This window comes from Urocampus carinirostris, chromosome 11, assembly GCF_059441175.1.
Source record: "Urocampus carinirostris isolate Australia breed hairy pipefish chromosome 11, RoL_Ucar_1.0, whole genome shotgun sequence".
Lineage (NCBI taxonomy): Eukaryota > Metazoa > Chordata > Actinopteri > Syngnathiformes > Syngnathidae > Urocampus > Urocampus carinirostris.
The window spans coordinates 12705424-12717709 of NC_142359.1; the positions used below are offsets into that span (position 1 = coordinate 12705424).

At 39.9% G+C, this 12286-nt stretch overlaps 1 protein-coding gene and 1 pseudogene across 7 annotated transcripts in view; one reads left to right on the forward strand and one right to left on the reverse strand.

Moving 5' to 3' along the window:
• The window catches only part of nrxn2b (neurexin 2b), a 631720-nt gene that overhangs the window by 491189 nt on the left and 128245 nt on the right, over window positions 1-12286 (forward strand). The window lies entirely within an intron of this gene.
• On the reverse strand, window positions 3267-3415 carry LOC148356429 (U2 spliceosomal RNA; annotated as a pseudogene).

Here is a 12286-nt window from a genome sequence, read left to right on the forward strand (position 1 = left end):
CAACCCAAAATGGCATAAATGAAGATGAGTAAATACAGGTACATACTGTTGGCAGATGGAAAACAGCGATGTTATATACATGCAATGAATGTTATAAGTACATTTATAATGAACTTAATTTTAAAGTGTTTTTCTGTTATATATCCAGATTATTAATCCTTCATACTTTGCAACAACGTTTTTTTTTTCTTTGCGTTTAGTCGTCTTATTGTGTTTCAAGTTGTGAAAAATGGGGCAGGAAACTTTATGGCCGGGCAGGAAACTTTTCAGAGTTGTCTGCCCTGGTGTCCGGTAACTTTTTGTCATGAGTTTCAGACACAGCTTTAAGCCATTCATAGGTGGTGTGTTTCGGATCGTTGTCCTGCTGCATGATCCAAGACCACTTGAGTTTGAGGGCACGAACTGATAGCTGGACGTTCTCCTTCGGAATCTTCTGGCAAACACCAGAATTCATTATACCCTTTACCACAGCAAGTTGTCCTGTTGCTGAGGCAGCAAAGCAGCCCCATTAACTCTGTAAAATATCCAATTACTTAGTTTGTATTTGCATATCTACTATACGTATTTTTTTTTTTTGTAGGAACAGAATTTCATAATTAATATCTTTAATTTAAAAATCTTAATGGATGTTACTCGAATACAGACAAATCTGACGTAAATTATTTGTTATTTTTCATGTCTGGGCCTCTTACTTTTCAAACGGCTGTACACTTTGTTCAGATGAATGCCTTTGTCAGTCTTTGGTTTAACTTTTACTTTGCCATGTAATTGTATGTTTGTTGAACTGACAGGCCCCCGCCCCACTTGCTGGAATTAGCTGGTAAATTTAGCACCATAGCCTTTTTATCACAAAGCGCGCTCACGTTCGATGTGAGAATCCTGTAGCCGGTCTCTAATAAACAATAGCGATGTGCAACAAACCACCTGCCATATTTTGCGGGGAGAAAAATGGGAAGCAATCAGCACTTACAAGCGGCTATAAACCTCCCACCCTTCTTTTTATTCCCTTCTTCCCGACGTCCTCCCTCGCTGACCTAGAAAATGACGAATGGGGATAAATGAGGGGGAAAACATTACGTAATTTAAAAAAAAGGGTATTTGCATATACCAATGCTAATCTATCAGGGTTCGGGCGCATCGGATGTCCGTTAAAATGGACGGGAACCTATGATATGGTCCATTGATCTCTTGGTCATGTTGCAAAATCCAAGAAAATTTGGGGCGTGAAGGAAGCACCCCAGTTTTGCTAAACTAGGTCATCACTCTGGAGGGGAAGTGGGAGCGTTACATGTGGACTTCATCATCCGTTGCGACTGAAACGCAAACAGACTCAATAGGAAGGGGAAAAAACATTTCCAACAATAAACGGCAAGATTTTTTTTTTATATAGAAGATTGACATATTTCCGTATCTGTCAACCTCAGCCAATGATTTCAATACCATTTATCAAGTGATAATAAACCTTACAAACTTAACACTGCAGGGACGGAAAAACTGGTCGGTAGCCGGGGCTGGCAGAGCAAAGCGTGGTCGGGGTCGGAAACGAGTCGTAAGCCATGATGGGAGATTAGACGTAGTCAGAATCAAAAATGGGTCGTAAGCCGGGATGGGAGGTAAGACGTGGTCGGGGACAAAACAGGTCATAGCCGGAGACAAACGGGGGCAAAAACGGGACAGGCGGGACTCGGGGTCGAAAATGGCTTGCCTTGTATACACAGAGGTTCTCAGACGGACAGACAACAGGGGATTGACAGGACTGAGTCCAAGTAGGGACAGGGAGCCAATCAGAGCCCGCAGCAATGTTTAATTGCGTTGTTATCAAAGACATTTTAGAGGATTCAGGTGCAACCGGAAATGAGTGCCACCAAGCGCAAGAAAAATTACAAACTACGAAGACTTTTTTTTTTCAATGAATGAAGATTTGTTTTAACCACTTAGAGGTTGTAAATCATACACGCTGTCCCTTTAAGGACTGTTTTTCCTTGAAACAATGTTGCCATGGCAACTCTGCATTAACCACCTACTCTTATCATGGGACGTGCATGGAATACTCTAACCTTGCAATGCACTGTTATTGTGTCCAGAAACTCCAACTGCTTTGTTTCTTTGCCTGGTTTTGTTTGTTTGCACGAGTATTTTTTTCTAAATAGAGCAAGTTCAGGGCTAAGTATGACAAATGAACACTACGCTTATCACTGCCGGAATGTTTTTTTTTTTTTTTACATTGTGTTGAGGCGTGCAACAGCAACCTTTCTTTTCTGTTCTCTCCGACGTCTGAAATGCAATTGATTTTCCCAGGTTGACATAAATGTCTGTTTTGTTCAATCTCCTAGTAGCGGAGAAAGAGTGCCGAGGTGTAAGGGCGGGCAATATTGGGAGTTTTGGTGCCAACAAATGGCGCACGTGCTGAACTCAAGGCCGCAGTGCAGGCCCTCACGGCCACGCCATGCGGCCGTCGTGCGGGACAAACAAGCAAGCCAGGCAAGCAGAAGAAAAAAGAGAAAAAAGGACAAGCTATTGATCAGCTACTCTTTTTATATGGACCAGGGACGCTTGACCAGATCATGCCTCTTTGGGCGTTGTCTCAGATATCTGAGACCACCAGGATCGGATGACGGTGTTTGAAGTTAGAAAACTAAAGAAGTGAGAAATTTGCTTAATGTTCTGTACTTGAGAATTTCCCTACAATCGACATGATTACGTACGGTGAGAACATTATTTTATCAATACATTGCTTTGGATGTTTTAATTACATTCCAAACTTCATGTTACCAGATTTCATTATGGCAAATGGTGAATTGGTACATCCGGGAACTGTCCAAAAGAGGCCACAGTCATTCTATCCATTCCAAAGTGAGTTATTTGAAACAAAGAATGTCGGAGTAATTTTTGTGCTGGGCTTATTTGCTCTACACAATCAGATCCGAGTACCGTAAAATCCAGACTGTAGAACGCACCTGATTATAAGCCACACCCACCCTTTTTTAAGTGATTTGCCACTTTTGTACTTACACAAGCCGCACCTCTGTATAAGCCGCGTGTGCACACATTAAATCTTGTGACACAATCACAAGTTTAACCCAAACCAGGGAGTAAGTTCCACGATTGTGGGGTTTTTAAGGGTTATTGTTCTATCTTCGTTATTCATTATCCATTATCCGTTATCGGTCAGTTCATAATACGCTACAAAGCCTAGGAGCCGGGACACTTACTCTCAGCCAAAAGGCTAAGCTAAGGTCCTAGCCCTAAAGCCTTGCTGCGATCATTGCGAATGCACCGTTCCCGGAGGTACTGCAATACCGGGCCGATGCGTGGAGTGGACAGAGCAAGCTCTTATTCCATCTCCGGATTGCAAAAATCAAAGATCACGGCTGATCGTCACATGCCGATCGTTACGTAATGTAATGAAAGGGACACGACATCCGCCAGAAATTTCTGGCCGTGAAGCAGACGCTGAGACTGGTGGGCTGGCAGGCTTTGTAACTAAATAGATAGTATACAATCTTAAAACTACAATTGGCATCGTGAATGGATAATGATACCTGTAATTAACGTATGATGCAGACTTGTAAAGTCCGGGTCTCGTTGAAAGTAATCCAAGGAAACAAAATGTATATTTCCAAAGTTAAGGGTGGGAAAAATATATATCCACTATTGTCCGCTGCGACAACAGATAGATCTACAGGTAACTCAGCTTTACCCCACTTCCCATCAGCCCGCGTTTGCTCCTCCCCTTCTTTTTGATTCGCTCGTAGAACACATAACAGAATAAATCTCTAAAATAAATACATTACAAAAATATACAGTTGCAAATACATATACATGGTTACACATATTTACGAAGAAAGACGATACACCGAGAGAGTTTTCAAAGCTTTAATAATAATAATATAACTTTCATCACAAACCATGCCTTTGAAACGCACCAACACGCTAGTAGGATCACGCTCGCAATGCATCAAACGTGTCTGTCAAAATAAAGCATCCCGTAATTGTGAAATTCACGGTAGATAGTCCTCAACTTCCTCCTCATAACTATTGCCATCAAGAGCGTCTTTCTCATTATCGGAACGTACCTTTACTTTACAGACAATGTATGCATAAACTGCAGTCTTTTTTGGCGCATATATTCTACTGGTCTTAATCTTACCTTTTATACTCCAACCCCGCTGGAGGCCGTTAGAAAAATTACATAAATTGACCGCTTCACTGAATAAGCCGCAGGCCTGAACATTTGGGAAAAAAGTAGCGGCTTATAGTCCGAAATTTACGGTACTCGCTCATTATCGATAACATTCCTATTTGGATCAATCCTCCCGCCCTTACTGAGATGGGCAAGAAGACTTTCGAGGGAGGTAGGTTCTTTTGCCGCAGGGGGCCTGAACATCCGGTCCGGGTGACGCTTTCCTCGCTATCTCCCTGGCGTTAAACACACTGGCCTGAAATCTGCACTAAGCCCCGAGTCTCACTCTGTGCAATCCGCTTACCCTCCAATAGCTTCAAATTAGCGCTACGCTTTTTCACTCTTCGCCGGTGGCAAGTGGAGGAGAAACATATAATGCAGCCGACGGATTTTTTTATTTTTAATTAACTTTCCTGAAGGCTTGTCTTCACCCTGAAACTTTTGATAGCAGCTGAGTGAGCCGCTCACTAGACATAGAAGCATCACATTTTTATTTTCTCCTTTTTTTAGTTTTTATCTCATGACTTTACCACTACCCCCCGAATCCTTTTCATGTGCTCTTAAGTAGACAGCAAACAGCATCTTAGTCAGATTTAGGGATGTTTTATTTAGTGTTTTAGCATATTTTTTAGACGTGTTGCTCAAAGTGTTTGAACGGGACTGTGTTGATCATGAAAGTTTCAGCGTTTGTCAATCAGAGTGGCGGTAATATAGGCTATGAGCTACAACTACCGGTACTTGAAAATCAGGGTTGTGTAGGGTTACTTTAACGTGATTACTTTCAATTACTTTTGGATTACTCCAATACCAAATATGCTAATAAAAGACAAAAGAAACTAAATATGAATGAAATGACTAAATTTTGTGCAGGCTTGGGGAGTAACGGAATACATGGAATGGCCAAAATGATGTTGGCAAGCTGTTTGGATTTATTTTCATTTTGTTTCTGTCGCATTTTATGTTAGTTTTGCCGGAGATCAAAGAGATCAAAGCCAGGAGAGTAATCTTACCACGTGTTGTGAGTCATAATTTTATTCATATTTAGTTTATTTTGTCTTGTATTAGCATATTTGGTATTTGAGTAATCCAAAAGTGATTGAAAGTAATCAAGTTAAAGTAACCCTACCCAACCCTGTTGAAAATGTATGTAGCTGGCGGTGCTGAATGTATATACAAATGACATTTTTTAACACAACAGAACTGTATTGTAGATTATTTATGACTGCAGGGACGTTCAATTTCATCATTTGGCCCATTTTAAAGAGAATTGGTGCACAAAAGAGACGGTTGGGTGATACTGGGAATTTGGGAAAAAATCCAATCCAAGTAAATACATGGCAGTATCTGATACTGATACTTTTTGTTTGGAAATATCATGATCTTTGGAGAATTGGACCCTTACTCCCTTGAGTTTATTTATATTCATAATAAACAACAACTCCATTGAAAATGTTGCAGTATTTAAAAAAAAAAACAAGGAACTATATATCACACAAAAAAGCAGCAATGTAACAAAAATACAACTACTGTATACAATGTAAACTGGGAAAGTGAAATAATTTCCATTGCACCATATCTAAAAAAAAAGTCAGTAATGCAAAAGTATAAATTGTCTCCATTACAACGGATTTAGAGGTTTTTGGTCAAGATCAGTAACATGTATACATTTTGGTTGCAGCTCTGAAGGGTGAGCTTTTCTTATGTGTTCATGTACGCTTCTGATGTTGCTTCAGTAGCAAACCACTTCACTATGCAAATTACACCCGGCATTGTATTTTGTTGTACTTAAAAAAAAGTCATGTTTGCCTATGTCATGTTAAGATTCTGGTGTAGGTGGCTGCATAGATTTTGTCCTCTCTTCTCCCTGGTAGGCGGGATGCCTTAGCAGGCCAAGTTGGGAAATGTGCTAAAAGGTCGCCTGTCAGTTAGGCATGAAGCTAGAGCAGCCAAAACCGCTGGATGAGAGAGAGAGAGAGAGAAGGGATGAGGTATCTTTATAAATAATCGACGCTTTAAGGAAAATGGTGGAGGAGCAAAATATTAACCGTAGGACAATATTGATCCGATCGAAGCATTTTATTTAGTATCAACATTTGGATCAATGCTACAAACCCCAGCACAAATTAGCTGCCACAGTGCCATATTGGGAGATCTCTGAGAAGACAGTAACAAATGACCTTAATCTTGTTTTCTCATACAGTCATGACATTTTTTACCCTTCCTCTCCTAATTTGTCTCGGTGGTTCGCACTACGATTGACATCCTTATCGGCACAATTGCTATTTTGGGTGGGAGTCAACACTGTAGTCCTTATTAAAAGAGCTTTTTGTCACTGCCTTTCCTCCTCTACTCCCTCTGAAAAAAATGATGCAATTGAAAAGCCAGAGTTGTGATCTTTCTGTGATTGAGAAAGCTTTAAAGGAACTTTGCCCGCTTTTGTTTCCATCTCGAAGAGGCGAAAATCAGCAGAAAGCTGCGGGGACGATTCAAAATGTTATCATGTTAGGCCACAGTTGCCGCTTCAATTAACCATGGCAAAGGCAACTAATGAGATTAAGGCGACGGTTTTGCCGTTCGCCTTGTAAGCTTTTGTGTTGCCGCCGTGCCTTGGTTATGGAGCCTTATGTAGCGCGTGTCAAAACTCGCTTATTTCGGGCCAAGGAAAAGCTGTAAGTGGGTTGAGAAGTCACGTGGGCAGGAATTGTTGTCATTTATAATTGGTGGGGATGAATGGCTAAACCAAACATTTAAAAAGCCTTTTTTTCCACATTGCACATTTGATTTACAAACAATCGCACAACACCAATGCAGAAAGTCTGAAACAATATAACTCTAAATATTAAATTATAAGGCAGCACATTGAAGGAGTGGTTTGCATGTCAGCCTCACATCTCAGAGATTCCGAGCTACTGGTTTATCTTAGAGGAGTTTGCATGTTCTCCCTGTGTCTCCCTGGTTGGTCTCAAAAACATGCATGGCATGTTAAATGACAAGTCCAAATCGTCCCTAGATATGAACGAGCATGTAATTCTGCCCACTGCCCAAAGACAGCTGGGATGGTCTCTAGCACACCTACAACTGTAGCAAGGACGTTCCTGAAAATTGAATGGATGTTTTATTATATAATTCAGCTTTTTTTATTCCAAACAGTTACGTTTTGGCCATTTTTAATCAATGTTATTGCTATCATCATAATTCGGGGAGGCCTTTTATAACTAAGTGTGAATTTAATAGATATGTTTTAAAAAAATCAGTTGCAAGCATGAGCCACTGAAAGCATTGGCACTATCCAGAAGGAACCAGGGTTGTAATAGCAAAAACTACAAACCCAAATCTTTGTTTCTTAAGTAAAATTTAATATACTGTATTCATAACTCATTATACTTCTGGTGGTTATCTGATTAGAAAAACAATATTGGATACATTTAGATCTATTCAATAAATTACAACTGTTTTGTTCGGCTGCGGTATTCAAAGGAATAAGCAAATCTATATAAAGTTAGTACCATTCCACATTTGTTTGTTAAGTATTTGGTAAAATCCAAATAGTTAAGGACAGGGATCCCCATTATTTTTGAAACTAAGATCTACCATATTGTTTCTAATTAGGCTACCAGTTTTCTATGCATTTCTAAAATAACAACTTACCACGTTATTACTATGTTGTTGCTATGTTTGGCTCGGTTAATTATTGCAGGGTTCCTGCAGGTGCTCGATTTTTTTTTTAAAATGCTTGAATTTTATTGTTTTAAAAGTGCTTGCATTTTGGGATTGTTAAGGTTTGAAATTGTTGCCATGTTTCACAACAACTCTGCTTACAAATGACGCCGGCACTGCTCTCTGGTGGCTTGCTCACCATCATATGCCTTCCCTCGTAATTAACGGCACCTGGAATGAATTTGTATGTCATTGTACTAACAAGTGTCATCGACCCCTATGGGCTGTGCAAAAAATAAGGTAGTGTTTCCCAGCGATATATTGTAATTGGAAGAACTTCCTGCATTGAAAATGTAAGCTACATATTACCGTTGTTTTACTCAGCAATTTGCAGGGGGATTTTTTCTGAAAACTATGTATACACATATTATTCAGATCCACATTAATAGTTGCGATTGTCTCAGTACTTTAAAATCGTATGTCTTGATTAATGCACAAGCAAGATTCATAATTGCTTATGTAAATCACAGATATATTAGTGGATCTGCAAAATACACAAGTCACACCGCGATCTATCTTATAATGGTACTCGAGATATTAGAACTTGGGCTTTAAAAGTCCTTGAAAGTGCTTGAATTTGGCTATTAAAAAGATGTACAGGACAAACACTGTTACTGGAAGTAGGGTTAAATAGACTCAGTCAAACACTAAAAAAATAATTTTACTAGAAAATCACAATCACCCAGCATTGGTGAGCTATTTTCAGAGCTGGTCCACGAGCATCCTATCTGTCGTTAGTATGCCATGGGGAGACCCCCGGTTAAGGATGTTCTGAGTCGTTTTTTGGGTAGGGTTTTTTTTTTTTTTTTTTTTTTTTTTGCTTAAAGCTTAAATTGAAAAGCAGGATAGGGTAAAAACGTAAATAAATGCAGATAGTTTTTCATTCGGGCGGAATTGCCCACCCCTTCATCTAAAAAATAAAATCGAATTCCTCCCTCCGATAAATGCCAAACAAAATGTCAAATTTATTTTCATGTAGAGCCGTCAGTGTTGACAAAGCATTGCATTATTCCGCTCCACAATTGACATTTGTAACTATTTAGTCGATAGTCACAAAAGACAATTCTTCAGTGTTAGATAACTCTTTTTTTTAGCTACTTCCCTCCTGCTCTGCCATCTTGATTGCGCAAATCACTTCCCCGAATGTGCCGCTGCCGATATTCCAGAGGTCAAAATTCATCAGGAAACGGGCTTCACTTGCATTATTGCTGAGCATAGTCCCTCTCCACTCTCGCAGAAAAGAAAGGCAGTCAGGTGATGCTCAACAAAAAAGAAGGATGCAATTTGCAGTCTCCTCCTTCGTGGTTTACATCTACTACTCAGCTTCCCTCTGTCTTCTCTGCTCCCCGTCTAGTCAGGAACAGCTGTTGGAGGAAATAAGGAGCAAAATGTCAGCCTGCTCTAACAACAGCAGCTTCACACTTGCTGTCCACCGCGATGAAGCTTGAGACCTCTTTGTTTATTTATTTAATTCCATGTGGGATTGCATGACATGGTGTGCTTTTCTGAAACTTTGCTAGAAAAAAAACAGATGTATCATGATGCTAAAATTGTAAATTTGCAATGAAACACTACTATCTTAAATAACTCATGGATTTCAAAGCTGTGGTTAGCGCATGTGTGCCACAGTTCTGAGGTCATGGGTTCAATTCCAGATACCAGCCTTCCTCTGTGCATGTTCTCCACGTGCTTGCGTGGGTTTCTTCCGGGCATATCGTTTTTCTCCCACTTTCTAAAAAACGTGCTTGCAAGTAGTTCAGGGTGCCCCCTGCCTACTCCCTGAAGGTAGCTGTGATAGGTTTCAGCCTCTTCTTGCTATTACATTTTTCATGCTACACTAACAAAAAACTGCAGTGACAAGCATAAAGTCATTCCCCTCCCTGGTGTGCATGGTTAGAATGAGTACAGTCAAAGTTGAGATTTATTTCTAATAACTCGTTTAAACAGATTCAGAATAATGCTACTATTTACAGATGATCTTTTCAGAAAAAGGTATAACATTAGACACATGCTTGGCCAGTTCATCCCCTTTACCCTTCGTCCCTTTAGAAAAGCCTCGGTCATCCTAGAAATGTATTTGGGAACATTGTCAGGCTGAAACCTTGCCCTGCGTTTTTGGAGGGAGGGGATCATTTCCTGCGCCAGTATTTCACAGTACATGCTTGAATTGATTTTGTTCTCAATGAAATGCAACTCTTCAACTCCAGTTGCACTCATCCAGCCCCAAACCATGACATTCCTAACTCCATGCTTGACTTTAGGCCCAACACCAACATGTTTGTACTCCTCACCTAGTTGCCGCCACCTATGCTTCACACCATCTAAGCCAAACAAATTAATCTTTGTCTCATTAGACCAGAGGATATATCTCCAGTAAGAGATGCCCTTTGTTTACATACTTATTTTCTTCGTGTCAAAGTGATGTTTCTCCATTGATGTTCTATCAAACATTATAATGAAATTCCTGCAGAAGTCCAAGGGGTATACTCACCTTTGTGATATACTGTAAAAGGACCATTGGCATTGGCATTTTAGGGCTTAGTTATCAATGATATTCTAACCAAGCATGTTTTACCTTTTTTCTACAATGCATAGGATTTGTGATGCATCTTGTTTTGCCATTAACTTGTGAATAGACAAACGGAATAGAGGCTGTTTATTATTGATTTTCAGTAGTTTTATTTGTCTGTTTTCAAACCCACACCATGGTATCTAGAAAGTTAGTGTTGTGTTTGGATGCTTGGGCGTAGTAATCGATACTTGTGATAATCTTCCATCCTACTCACATGACTACATGCATCTGATTTTTCAATTTTCTCTTGCCTCTTTCTCTTCTTTCCTGATACTTTCATACATCTCGTCGACACACATGCCCAGTGCCGGAGCGCCAAATGAGCATTGCCGTGGGAAGAGAAGGGATTAGTAAATCCTTCCCCTTCATCTTCATCGCCTCACACATGAAGCTAATGCCCCCCGACATCTGTGAAAGTTTTCTCAATCTGTTGACTGCAAGTGATGGGGAAGAAAAATGAGGCAAGGAAGTACATATCTATCTATCTATCTATCTACCCTGGTCATATCGCTTGAGAGGGGTGACCGACAGCAAGACAAACACATACACAAAAACAAAGAAAATTAAAAAGGGAAAAAGTAGCAAAAAACACACAAAAAAAAAATTGTATTGGACCATGGCCAACCCAGATGCCCAAACACCCAAACAAGTTAAGCACCTCGGCACCCAAGTTGGTCATGCTTTTGTCCCTCCAGATGAAACGGGACACAAGAAAGCGGCCATGTCACTCGGGTCGGGGTGACACAACACACTCTTCTGTTCAACAGCAGGGCCCGACAGCTTTCATTGGTTTACCCCTGGTGTGGAAATGCCACACCACTCAATCTTAATCATTTTAGATTCGAAGAGATCCTAACCAAACTTGTTGGTTCATGTTAACGACGGTGTTGTCCACCATCGTGGTAGCCATGGATAAAATGTGTTACAGGGTTCCTATGGGTGTTTGAAATTCTTGAAAATGCCTGTGTTTTTAAGTATTTAAAAAGTAATAGAATACGGGTGAAGTGCTTGTAAATGCTTGAAGTTATTGCCATGTTTCTTAAAAAGTCTGGTTAAAAATTATGCCGACACTGATTTCTGGTGGCTTCTCTTTGCCTTAGCATTTCTCTTTCTCTTGTGGTTAACGGCAGCTGGCAATAATATTTATGGGATTGTCCTATGAAGCGCTATCGCCCCCAATGGGTCACACCTAAGAAGACAGGTACAGCTACAGGACACTGTGTATTAAATCAAGGTTTATGTATCAATTATGGATATTTATTACGGCCAAGGCAAAAATGGGGGTAGCGTTTCCCAGTGGTAAAATTGTATAGGAAGATCTCCTTCCAAATGAAAATCTACGCTACTTGTTTCTGTTATTTTTACCCAACACCTAAATGGGGAGAGAGTTGTCTTAAAAATATTTACACAAGTAATGTTCAGATTCCTCAATGTATTCGTGATTTACTCAAGATGAAACTATCATATGTCTTAAGTTTAAAACTACTATATGTAAATTGCAGATTTATTTGTGACTCTGCAAAATACTGCACATGATTCAAACCGGTACTGAACAAATTGGAAAATTGGCTTTGAAAGTTCGTAAAAGGTGCTTGAATTTTGCCATTAAAACGATGTATGATTCCTCGTAGATATTTGTCATCTGCGCGTGCATTGGGACAAGCGTTACAGACGCTGCCCCTACTTACGAACAAGATCGTTCGTAAGTTGAATTTGTTCGTAAGTTGCTTCAGTGCTATATTTTGTATGTTTAAGGCTTATATAAGTATGTTAAAGGTTTGTATAAGTTACCTGTATTTTTTTGTACTAAAAAA